Genomic DNA, 10,010 nt, shown 5'->3' with positions numbered 1-10,010 from the left:
CTGAACACAATATATTAAATAATATAAGCAACTACCTGAGAAACAGCAGATACAGCAGATAAATTAATTATAGGCTATTACTTTTGCATTTATGGAGGGAGAGGTGTATGCTGGGTAATGGCACAGCTAGCGACTGGGTGACTTTATTCACCCGCTTCGGCTGTTATCAGTCCATACAATGGGCGTTATTAGCAGAAATCAGTCCCATAGATATGGGCCATCCACCTGCTAGATTGTTCAGAAGGTTGTTATCATCCATCCAGATGGAGGATCAGTAACAGGAGCGTGGAAGACTCCAGAATCCACTCTGGCTGGAATCCGGTGGATACAGCAGTGTTACAGGTAAGGCCATTTAAACGGACAGCATTTATAGAATGACTATTAAAAGTCAGCGAGTGTCAATAATGTTAATGTGGTTATGTTAGTAATACACCGAGTGCTAATATAACAGCTTTAAGATACATTTGTAGATATTATTACGTGTTTTACCGTCTTTATGGTGCTAGCTTAAAGTTACGGTGTAAACGTTAGCTTATATTGTAGTAAAGCTGTTACTGTTTAAACGATGTTGGGACAGAAATATTAGCTTCTGTCATGACTGATGAAGTTACTACTTAATAAAGTTTCCAGTAAAGTGATTAATCGCAGCCACAGATTGACAGTAAATATCCCGATTAGCTTCAATGCATCTGTAATAAATATGTGCAAGTTTCAGTGCTTCGTTTAAACTGTATGATACTTATACTGACCCAGGGTCAGTGTAAATACAATCCTAGCTGTGTGAACAAAGCCTGGCTCCTTTAATCCTGCATGACAAACCTCAGGATGCAGGTTATTATGACTCTTTCCTGCTGGCACACCTGTCACACCTGAGAGTCAGCTAGAAGCTTACAGTGACGTGGACATCATGCAAAGACTGCCAGACTCTGTAATACTGTAAATGATCAGTGACTCAGGTTAACACTAAACTTTAAACAGTCCTCTGTGTCTCTGTGTGTGCTGAACATTTAGAATTGAGTCATACTGCATTGACTGTGGGACTTTTCTGTGTTAAAAGCAGGTTGAAGACGGCTCAGAAACATTTGAAGATTAAAATTTACATTTATTTATTAATTAATTAATTTATGGCTGCTGGTGATTTGTAAAGCCTCTACTCAGCTGTATTTTTGTTACTAATTTATGTTTGTTGTTGTTTAACAAAGATTTCAGAAGAGCAAAGATGAGGACTCCTACTTCATCCTTAATAGTTTAACCTGATTGGAAATCAAAAAATCCTGATTCTTCTTCCACAGAAGTTTCATTTGTCAGTGTGGGTCTGCTGAGTCACCTGAAGAAGTCATTTCATTCTCCACGATGTTGATTTACAGAAATGTTTCACAGGAGCTGATTCCTCCCAAAGGGTGAACTAGTGTGTTTCCATAGATTATCTCTGTATGAATGTACTTCTTAAATGAAGGCAAGTGTTTGTCCTGTTTTGTTCCTCAGGTACAGTACGTGATATTAAGGGCAGGCGGTCATCACTGGGGAAGACAAGAAGCAGACGTACTTTCAAGAGGGAGCTGCAGTGAGGACACTGAGGTCAGAGGTCAGAATCTGAAACGGCTCAGGTTTATATTCTAGGGGTTATAAAAAATTTGAATGTATTTATAGAGAAACCTTTAAATAATATTTCAAATAATAGTCATAATTATGATTATTATTAGAAATATCAAACATCTAAGTGGATTTTCTGTTACACGTATTGTCTTAGCCCTGCGATAACTAGCAGCCTGTCTTTGTCCTGTATCAGCTGGGATAGGCTTCATCCTCCCGCGACCTTGAATTGGGTACATGAATTTTATTGAATTGTATCCCAATTATGTAATCTGATCTTTACAAACTCAAGGTATCCAATCAAAATGTAAGTAATAATGATAAAAATGAGAAAGCAGAAATAAGTGTGACATGAATGTAAATGTGTTCGCTGACATAGAGGACAGTTACATGTAGTCTGAAAAACCTTTGTTGTCAAGTTTGTAGGTCTATCAGCACGAGACATTCTTACATAGAAGAGACTGTTAAAGTCTCTAACTCAGTGAAGTATTATTGGTCCTGTCTGTTTGGATAAATATAGTAAGCTGATGTTTGTCCATTTATTGACACATTTTCTTAAGTGCTTATCCAGTTCAGGATCACAGTGGAGCTGCAGTTGGATATGTTCAGTAAAGAAACCTTACAAAAGTTAACATAAACCTGCATCTCTGTACGTTGTTGTCCACAGGATGAGAAAATCAAACTGGAAGACTGTGGAACATGTTAATAAATGTTTGTGTGTTTATGCCTGTGTCTTTCACAGGAGGCGCTGAAAGGTTTCACTAATAGTTCCTGGTGAATCAAAGCAGGACCATAAAGGTTGCTGGACTGCATGATGGCCTTACCCCTGAGCAGTCATCCTGTTAAAGGAGGAACCAGTTAGAAGCTGTTTTCAAAGTAGCTGAGCAGATTTCACCTCAAGTAAGCGATTAACTGTTTGTTCATTTGTTCTGCCACTTAAAGAGCATTTAAGGACGTCTTTTGAGTGTTTAGTTGAATTAATTCTACTGGCTCTCATGGTCATTTGTGATTATGGACATATTTTTCATGTTCATCAACCATTCAGTAAATTCTATCTATTTAGTAATATCTGTCAGCTATAAAATGTAATATAAATATAAAAATATCTAAATATCTCCTGCCCTTTATATTTTAATGATGTAAGACCAGACGTCTGTTATCCTGTTACATAAGCATTCCTCACATATCAATGAGATGCTGTACAGTACAATCCTACTGACACAGCAGAGGGATAACGACGGCTATTCAACATCGTTACACGACACATTCGAGCTGCATAATACAGACAAAGTGACTAAATCATCTTTTTTGTGGTTTATTGTCTTCAAACCAGCAGACAAAGCCGATGGCAGAAGATGTTTGGAGAAGAACTTCAGGCCGTGTACTGACAAGGTATTTTTTTCTTGTTATCAAAAGACATTTGGAGTGACGACTTCTACAGCTGTGCTGATGTAAAGCTTACAGTCTAAGAAGTCACAGTGTTGATATTCAGCACAAAGTTTGAATTTATTTACAATCATAGTTTTATAAATTCTGACTGTAAACAGCTTTTACAGCTTTGATATTGTTTGACACTCGATATCAGGTGATGGTATTTAATTTAAAGGTTTCTGTGTCCCAATGAGCCATTTACACTGACCAGTGTCAGTTTAACTGTAACACATTCATTATTTAGATCCAACATTTCTAAGAGAAATAACTGAATGTAAAAAATGGCAGCCCTCAGGCCAGGTTTAATTGATAGAGATATATGCATGCATTATGAAATTTATGTATCCCAGATCATTTTTATTCATCTAGTCATGGCAGACCCACCCCTTCCTCCCAAGTTAACTGCAACCCAAAAGAACTAGTGGGGCTATTTACACACTCACAACCAGTGTGGGGTAGAAAGAGCCACCAAAAACCTGTCAGCCTGCACAGCTACAGATGTGCTAAAAGCTATAAGAGTTAGAAGCTCTGTTTATGGAGAAACCTTCTAAGCCTAACAGGGGACAGGTACTCCTGCCCAATTAACATGATATAACATACAGCCCAGCCATAAGGAGAACCAAGTCATTTGTTTAAAGACAGCATGGGACCAAATGCATGTAACCAGCCTGCACCAACCTGACATTTCTTCCTCCTGAATTAAATGAATGAATGGATGAAAGTTAAATGACTACAAACCTAAAGCCACTAGTTCCCACACTGGAGGTCCCCAACACTGTGTGTTAACCATATTTAGCTTGTATCAACAGTTGTAACAGGCTAAGCTACGTGAGACTGCATTGAGCGATTGTTTCCATCTTATTGGTTTCAGCTCATATGTTCTTTTTCCTTTCTGTAGATCAAAGCAGCTTGTGCTCTGTCTGCTTCCATTTTGATGGCAAGAAGAAGAAGAAGAAGAAGACTTCAGCGAAGTGGCGTTCATGGTCTCAGTGGAAAGTCATGGTCACACACTGCATGTGGTTTTAAAAGCAACATGTCTGTTCACCACAACAATGGAGATGTGTAATATTAGTGCAGCTACGGTTTGTTCTTGAACATCAGTTCTGTTTTCTACTTTGACCACTTAGACCAAAAAAGTGTTGTTTTCAGATTCTTTCTTATAAATCTGTAAATCACCTGTTCATTTTTTATTACAATTAGTTTCACATAAATGTTAGTGTTTCCTTTATGGTCTTTTAATGCTTACACTAGACTGTACACGTCTACATTAGAGACATTTCTGTTACCTATTTATGAGACTGGGCTGCTTTACTACAATTTGGAAATGGATGCAAAATCGTGCTATTGTTTGTTTTTTAATATGATTCAATTCAATTCAATAAAACTTTATTGATCCTGAAGGTTGACCCCGAGGGAAATTTGGGTTAAGGCCAACACAGGAGGTGTCTGACTAAGCAAAGATTAATCTGATCCCATTTCTACCTGTCTCTACTGTTTCAACTGTAACTGTCAGGATATATATTTATTCCAGCTCTCACAGGACAAAGGAATGACTCAGACTTGTCAAATGTTCTTTGATTTGATACACAATATGAAGTTCACAATTTTCTTACAAATAAAACTTTAATGACAAACATGAACAGCTGTGCTTATTTATGATTTTTTTGAACGTGTTCATATTTAACAGTGTGCATCTGTATGCTGAAACTGTAATGGTGAACCTGAGGTGATGGTCAACAGAAGGCAAATATATATAAATAGAAAACAATATTGAAGTAATGTCTTTACCCTCTGCAGCGTGTGGACGCTGTGCACACAATCACCTTATTCACTGTAGTAAACATGCACCGCTAGCTCACGTGACTGACTGTCTCCATGGTTACATCGTATATTATTAGCTATGCAAACAGCTTCCAAAGATGCCGCCATAGCTCTCTGCAGCTGTAACACTTTCATGCTTTACAAATTATTTCACGTTTTTGATAGTTATGAAGACAGAATATGTTTTTAAAGTCATGCTAGGCGGTTGCTATGGTGGTTACTGTGGACTAGGGTGGACCGCGCGTCCGATTCCTGTTATTAGCTGTCCGCCGTATGAAGGCTGCGTTCCGTTTAGAAGTAGCGCCAGTCTGCCGTAACTCGAACTCAAACCCCGCTTTGTTCAATTAAAGGCCTTTTACAGCCGTTCATGACACACACGCACACACACATAAAGCACTTTGCCTCACCATGAGAATGCAACTTTACTAAAACCTTTAAAGTATCTGATATAGGATAGAAAAATGAAGCAACCAGAGATTTAGTGATGAAGACTCTGGGTTCTGTAGTTCACGTTTTACAGTCCTGAATGACTCACTGCACATCCATATACTTTATTGAAGAGGAGTTTAGAATGCACTTTACATTTAGACTGTTGCTGTTTAATTTTTTACATTGTTACCGTGTTATGTCATCATAAGGTTCACCTGCTGGGGGTTTGATGGATCAGCTGGACAATACAGTCAAAGACAGACTTCATCCATCATATGCAAGAATCCTAGTTGGATTTTTGTTTTCACTCATATTTTAGAACCAAATATTGAAAACAACTGTGACAGACTGGATACCTGGTCAGGGTGTACATTACCTTTCACTCAAGCATCCCAGGACAGAGCCCTGCCCCACCATGAGCCTGGGTGGATACGTGGTTATAATATAAAATGACTGATACTGAATATGAATATTTCATGAAAATCAAATTATAATATGAATTCCTAGGTGTTTGTTATATCCAGTAAGAGATCGATTACATATGTCTGAATTGCTAACCCTAACCCTAGCTCAACAGACCACAATGCCCTGGACTGTCACTATTATTACATGCTGTGAACATAAGTAGCTTTGATCACAGTTCATGTTGTAAAAGAGAAGGAATATTGAAAAAAAGATCAACATTGTGATAATATTTCTTCCAAACTGACCAGAAACATGCTTATCAGACTCTCACAGCACAGGATCAGACTCACTGTGCATGACGGCTCAGGCCAATAATGTTTGTTAGATTGTCAGTTGTTTAGTGCTTCTGTACAGTTAGGGTCACCATCTCTATTTCAGTATAATTAATATGCAGAAAACACTAAAAGTTGATTGTCTTCCAATATTGTAACATAATTAAAAACTTTGACTTTGTAAGTACATATTGTTACAGTCCTAATGCCAATATGATTCCTCATAACTCCTGCTTTGAAATACTGAACTTTAAAATTGACCTGATGAAAGATAATTTACAGTGGCAGTCTGTCAGGATAATTCTGACTGTAAGATCAGTGTATTAATCTGAATCCTTCTGCAATGTGCTGTGAATGAATGCTGATGCAACTCACTGTGGGAAAGCTGTTAATAAATGAATCTGTGTGTTACATGACACACGCAACACATTCACAGAGGAAGAGGACACAAAGGGAGGACACGCAGAGGCTGTGTTAAAGTCAGAAATCCAAATCTTTAGTCAAAAACAGGCGGCGGTTACAAACAGGAAGACAAGCAGTCCATCAAACAGTCTACAGGGTCAAACATACAGAGAATTCAAACAACAGTAAAAAATAACTGAACACTGAAAAACTTAAAGCAATGTGAGACGCAATAAAAGGAAGCAGCGCAGTATATTCACTGAATTATCATCAATTACAAAAGAGAAATCTAAGGATTATTTTCTTAATTGCGGGTAGAGTGTGGCTGGTAAAGATGGAAACATACAGAATGTAAACTGTGTGAGTTTGGTGAACTTTGTTAGTAACAAATGAAGTAAAAAAACAGACAAAACACAGAAAGAGGCTCTCAGTATTCATTAATAATTAGAAAGCATCTAAACATTCTGATTTTTACAGTCTTAGTTCCGCTCGCTGTCATCATTATAATCATCATGATCAATGGCGAGGTCATGAGGTGGGCGGGGCCGTCTCTGGTGATGTCACCATGAAGGAACAGCGTCTGGCACGTGTTGGTGAACCATCCCAGTACACTGGTGTAGTTTCCTCTCCAGCTGTTTGACATTTGACACTTCAACATTAAGGGGAAGAAGAAGAAATAGCGTTAGGTCAGGTGACCACATGGTTTCTAACATAACTGACAGGAAGTAACCAGGCCGTTAGAAATGGATGGCATGTGTTTATAGTTACTGTAGTTAGGTAACTCTACTTACCAAAAGCAGAGCTGCTGAATGTTGCAAGAACATGCTCATGTGTGGTGGTTATTCAGTGCTGCTCCTGCAGGTTAGACGTCCAAGACTGATATCCTGCCCATCTGAGAGTTTGAAAACACACATGCAAAGATTTAATTGTATTACAGTCAAAGTTGGATGTTCGTTTTGTCCTTTAAAAATGTTTGTGTATTTGAAAGCACTAACATTTAAGGATGACTCGGATCGTCTCTCTCTAAGAGTATCTCCTTTAAAGGGGAGACAAGTGTATCCACTGATCAACAAGTCAAGGTGGTGAGAAGGACTCGTGCCCTTTGTGACTCTGCTAGTTCTTCTGAGGAAACACCACCGTCTCTCCACACCGTCACCATCTGTGAGCACAAACTGCCGCTCTGCTCTGTCAGCATGTAGGAAATCACATATCACACACACAAGGGTGAAGAAACATTAGAGCTCAACTTTGGATACTTTAGATCAAAACTAGCTCTTAGTTTCAGCAATCAGACAAACAAAGATACCAAACTGATTCTGTATGAATACAATATGGTATTTTCAATACAGGTGTCAAATTAATGTATTAAAACTAATACAGATATATGTATATATATTTTGATAAATTAGTTTGCTAAATTAGAATATATTTTTATTTATTTTTGATTTAACAATTGCAACTGAAAGAAATTAAATACTGAACCAAAATATATTGTCACATTCTGCATTCTCAAATACAAATTTCACAAAGTAAATTTTTGATTAACAGAAAAATATAAATTAAAAAATAATTGTATATTATTAAAATATTATGCAACCGTGACCAAAGTCAGAATCATCATTACAGTATTGTGGACTTACTGCTTGTATAATAGTGATAAACTTCAGGGGAGATCATGATGACAGAAAACTGTAAACAACACTCTGAAGTCAAGCTGCTTTTCTTGTTTCTGTGACCTCAGCATGCTCACAGACCTGAAGTTGCTAAAGATTTTAAAAGTGATAATTACAGGAATAAACTTCTCTTTTCATCACTTTAATCAAACATTTGATGCCTCAGCTGTCTCAGTCCTATAGCATTCTGCAACTACAACTAACCTGAGGAGGCTTGGATTTGGCTGCAGGTGCCCCTGTACATCCTTCTCAGCAGCACACGTGTGGGTACCATTTAATCACACTTCGTCCTGAGCTTTGCTTCATCACAAGACTAAAGGTGGCATCCCGTGTCACAGTCTTATCATCATCCAATTGGAGAAGAAACATTTACGGTCATCCTGGTTTTGTTTTCTGATCCTGCAAAAGACTGAGAACAACAAAGCCCAGAGAACACGAGATACACAACATCCAACATTCAGACTCAACAGCCTCCATAAATGAAGAGCACCAGGTTGGTCCAGTTATACTAGATATGAGCATAATTCACATTACTGTGTATGAATAATAATCAAGAGACAAACTTTGAAGATGCAGAGCATGGTGTCCCATCATCAGACTGCAAACAAATATCCACCAGGCTTCTTTGTTGGCAGAGGTGAAGATTCTCCCATCAGGGATCAGTAGCGTGTATTAACCTGTGGTATAAGCAGCAGTCACTGAAATGTTACTGTTTCAGATATGAAATCTGCCACATAAAAGCCAGGGTGGGAGGGATCTCTACAAACTGACTTACCTCTGCAAGTGTGAGGCTGTTCCTCCAGCCTCAACAAAATCTGACTCTCCAGTCACAGACAAACAAAAAACTCCAGCTGGGAGATAGAAAACGCTGCCTGGGTCTTGCTGGATGTTGCTGGTCAGAGTCCACACATTAGCAGAGTGCTGCTTGGTCCCACTGACCCATGTGGACAGCGACTGTGGAGAACTGTTCTGGAAAATGGAAAAGAGAATTAAAATGACAAAAAGCCAAACAGGATTTCCACAAAGACTCTCTTAGAATCAGCAATCAGAACATCATTGGTTCATATTACACCTAAATATGACCAGGCTCCTTAAATGTAAGCAGTTAAGATCTGATTTGATTTACATTCTTCACACAGCACATTTGTCCAGGCTGTCAGGTAAACATAGAATTAATCTCAGGTAACATGACTCATAGTAGAGATTCAGTAAGAAAGATTGCCAGCTCTAATATTATTACCACACCAACAGCTCAGATTTCTAGAAGTATTTAAACAAATGTCAGTCTATCCATTCATTTTCTTCTGAATATTCAATTCAGGTTCACAGTGGGAGGGTGAGGGGGGGCGTTGTGGAATTTTGTAAATAAAATCTGCTGTGATCAAGCTATTTATTACTGCGCGCAGGAGAGCCAACACACATCAAACATCTAAGTTCACAGTCATGTCAGCTCTGCCACAGAAGTGGTGCTCCCACCCTCTTTGCATTCCAAGAAAGAGGGAGGAAGTTACAAACTGATCATACCACACTTCACGCTGCGTCTCGCTATGAAACCTAACAGATCAATGGTTAAGCTGTTTTGTGCCCTTGGCCTTATCAGCACCTGTAAAGGAGTTGTTTTCTCAAACTGCTGATGCTGAAGTAAGTTCATCTAGTTTTAGAAACTTTCACTGAACAGTCTATAACAGTGTCACAACTAAGCATATGCATAAGCACTTAAATACTTTAAATGAGAATAATAGAAAATTTCTATTAGAGCCTGTCCCAGTAGTCATAGGTAGAGCACACCTGGACAGGTACCAGTCTGTCAGAGGACTAACAGAGAGACAGACATCAGAGTAACAAATCTATTTAAAATTAATGTAAGCTTGCTACAGCTGTATGTATGAACATGTGTTTCTGTGCTCACAGTCCACCTCTCAGG

The 10,010-nt window shown here is 38.4% G+C and overlaps 2 long non-coding RNA genes across 3 annotated transcripts; one reads left to right on the top strand and one right to left on the bottom strand.

Annotated features, from left to right (window-relative positions):
- The first annotated feature begins 1,529 nt into the window (after window positions 1-1,529).
- Window positions 1,530-4,644, top strand: LOC120441266. The gene is made up of 4 exons (XR_005613942.1): window positions 1,530-1,585; window positions 2,336-2,493; window positions 2,927-2,985; window positions 3,923-4,644. It is a non-coding gene; the product is annotated as an uncharacterized LOC120441266 (long non-coding RNA).
- A 1,854-nt stretch (window positions 4,645-6,498) lies between these two features.
- Window positions 6,499-8,900, bottom strand: LOC120441264. Of its 2 annotated transcripts, XR_005613939.1 has the most exons (6): window positions 8,862-8,900; window positions 8,291-8,763; window positions 8,054-8,176; window positions 7,409-7,598; window positions 7,205-7,305; window positions 6,499-7,062 (listed from the first exon to the last, which is right to left on the bottom strand). It is a non-coding gene; the product is annotated as an uncharacterized LOC120441264 (long non-coding RNA). The 2 variants fall into 2 exon arrangements; XR_005613940.1 differs by lacking the exon at window positions 8,054-8,176.
- Between the last annotated feature and the right edge of the window lie 1,110 nt (window positions 8,901-10,010).

This window comes from Oreochromis aureus, linkage group 7 (assembly GCF_013358895.1).
Source record: "Oreochromis aureus strain Israel breed Guangdong linkage group 7, ZZ_aureus, whole genome shotgun sequence".
NCBI classification, from domain to species: Eukaryota; Metazoa; Chordata; class Actinopteri; order Cichliformes; family Cichlidae; genus Oreochromis; species Oreochromis aureus.
This window is presented reverse-complemented; position numbering and strand designations above follow the sequence as displayed.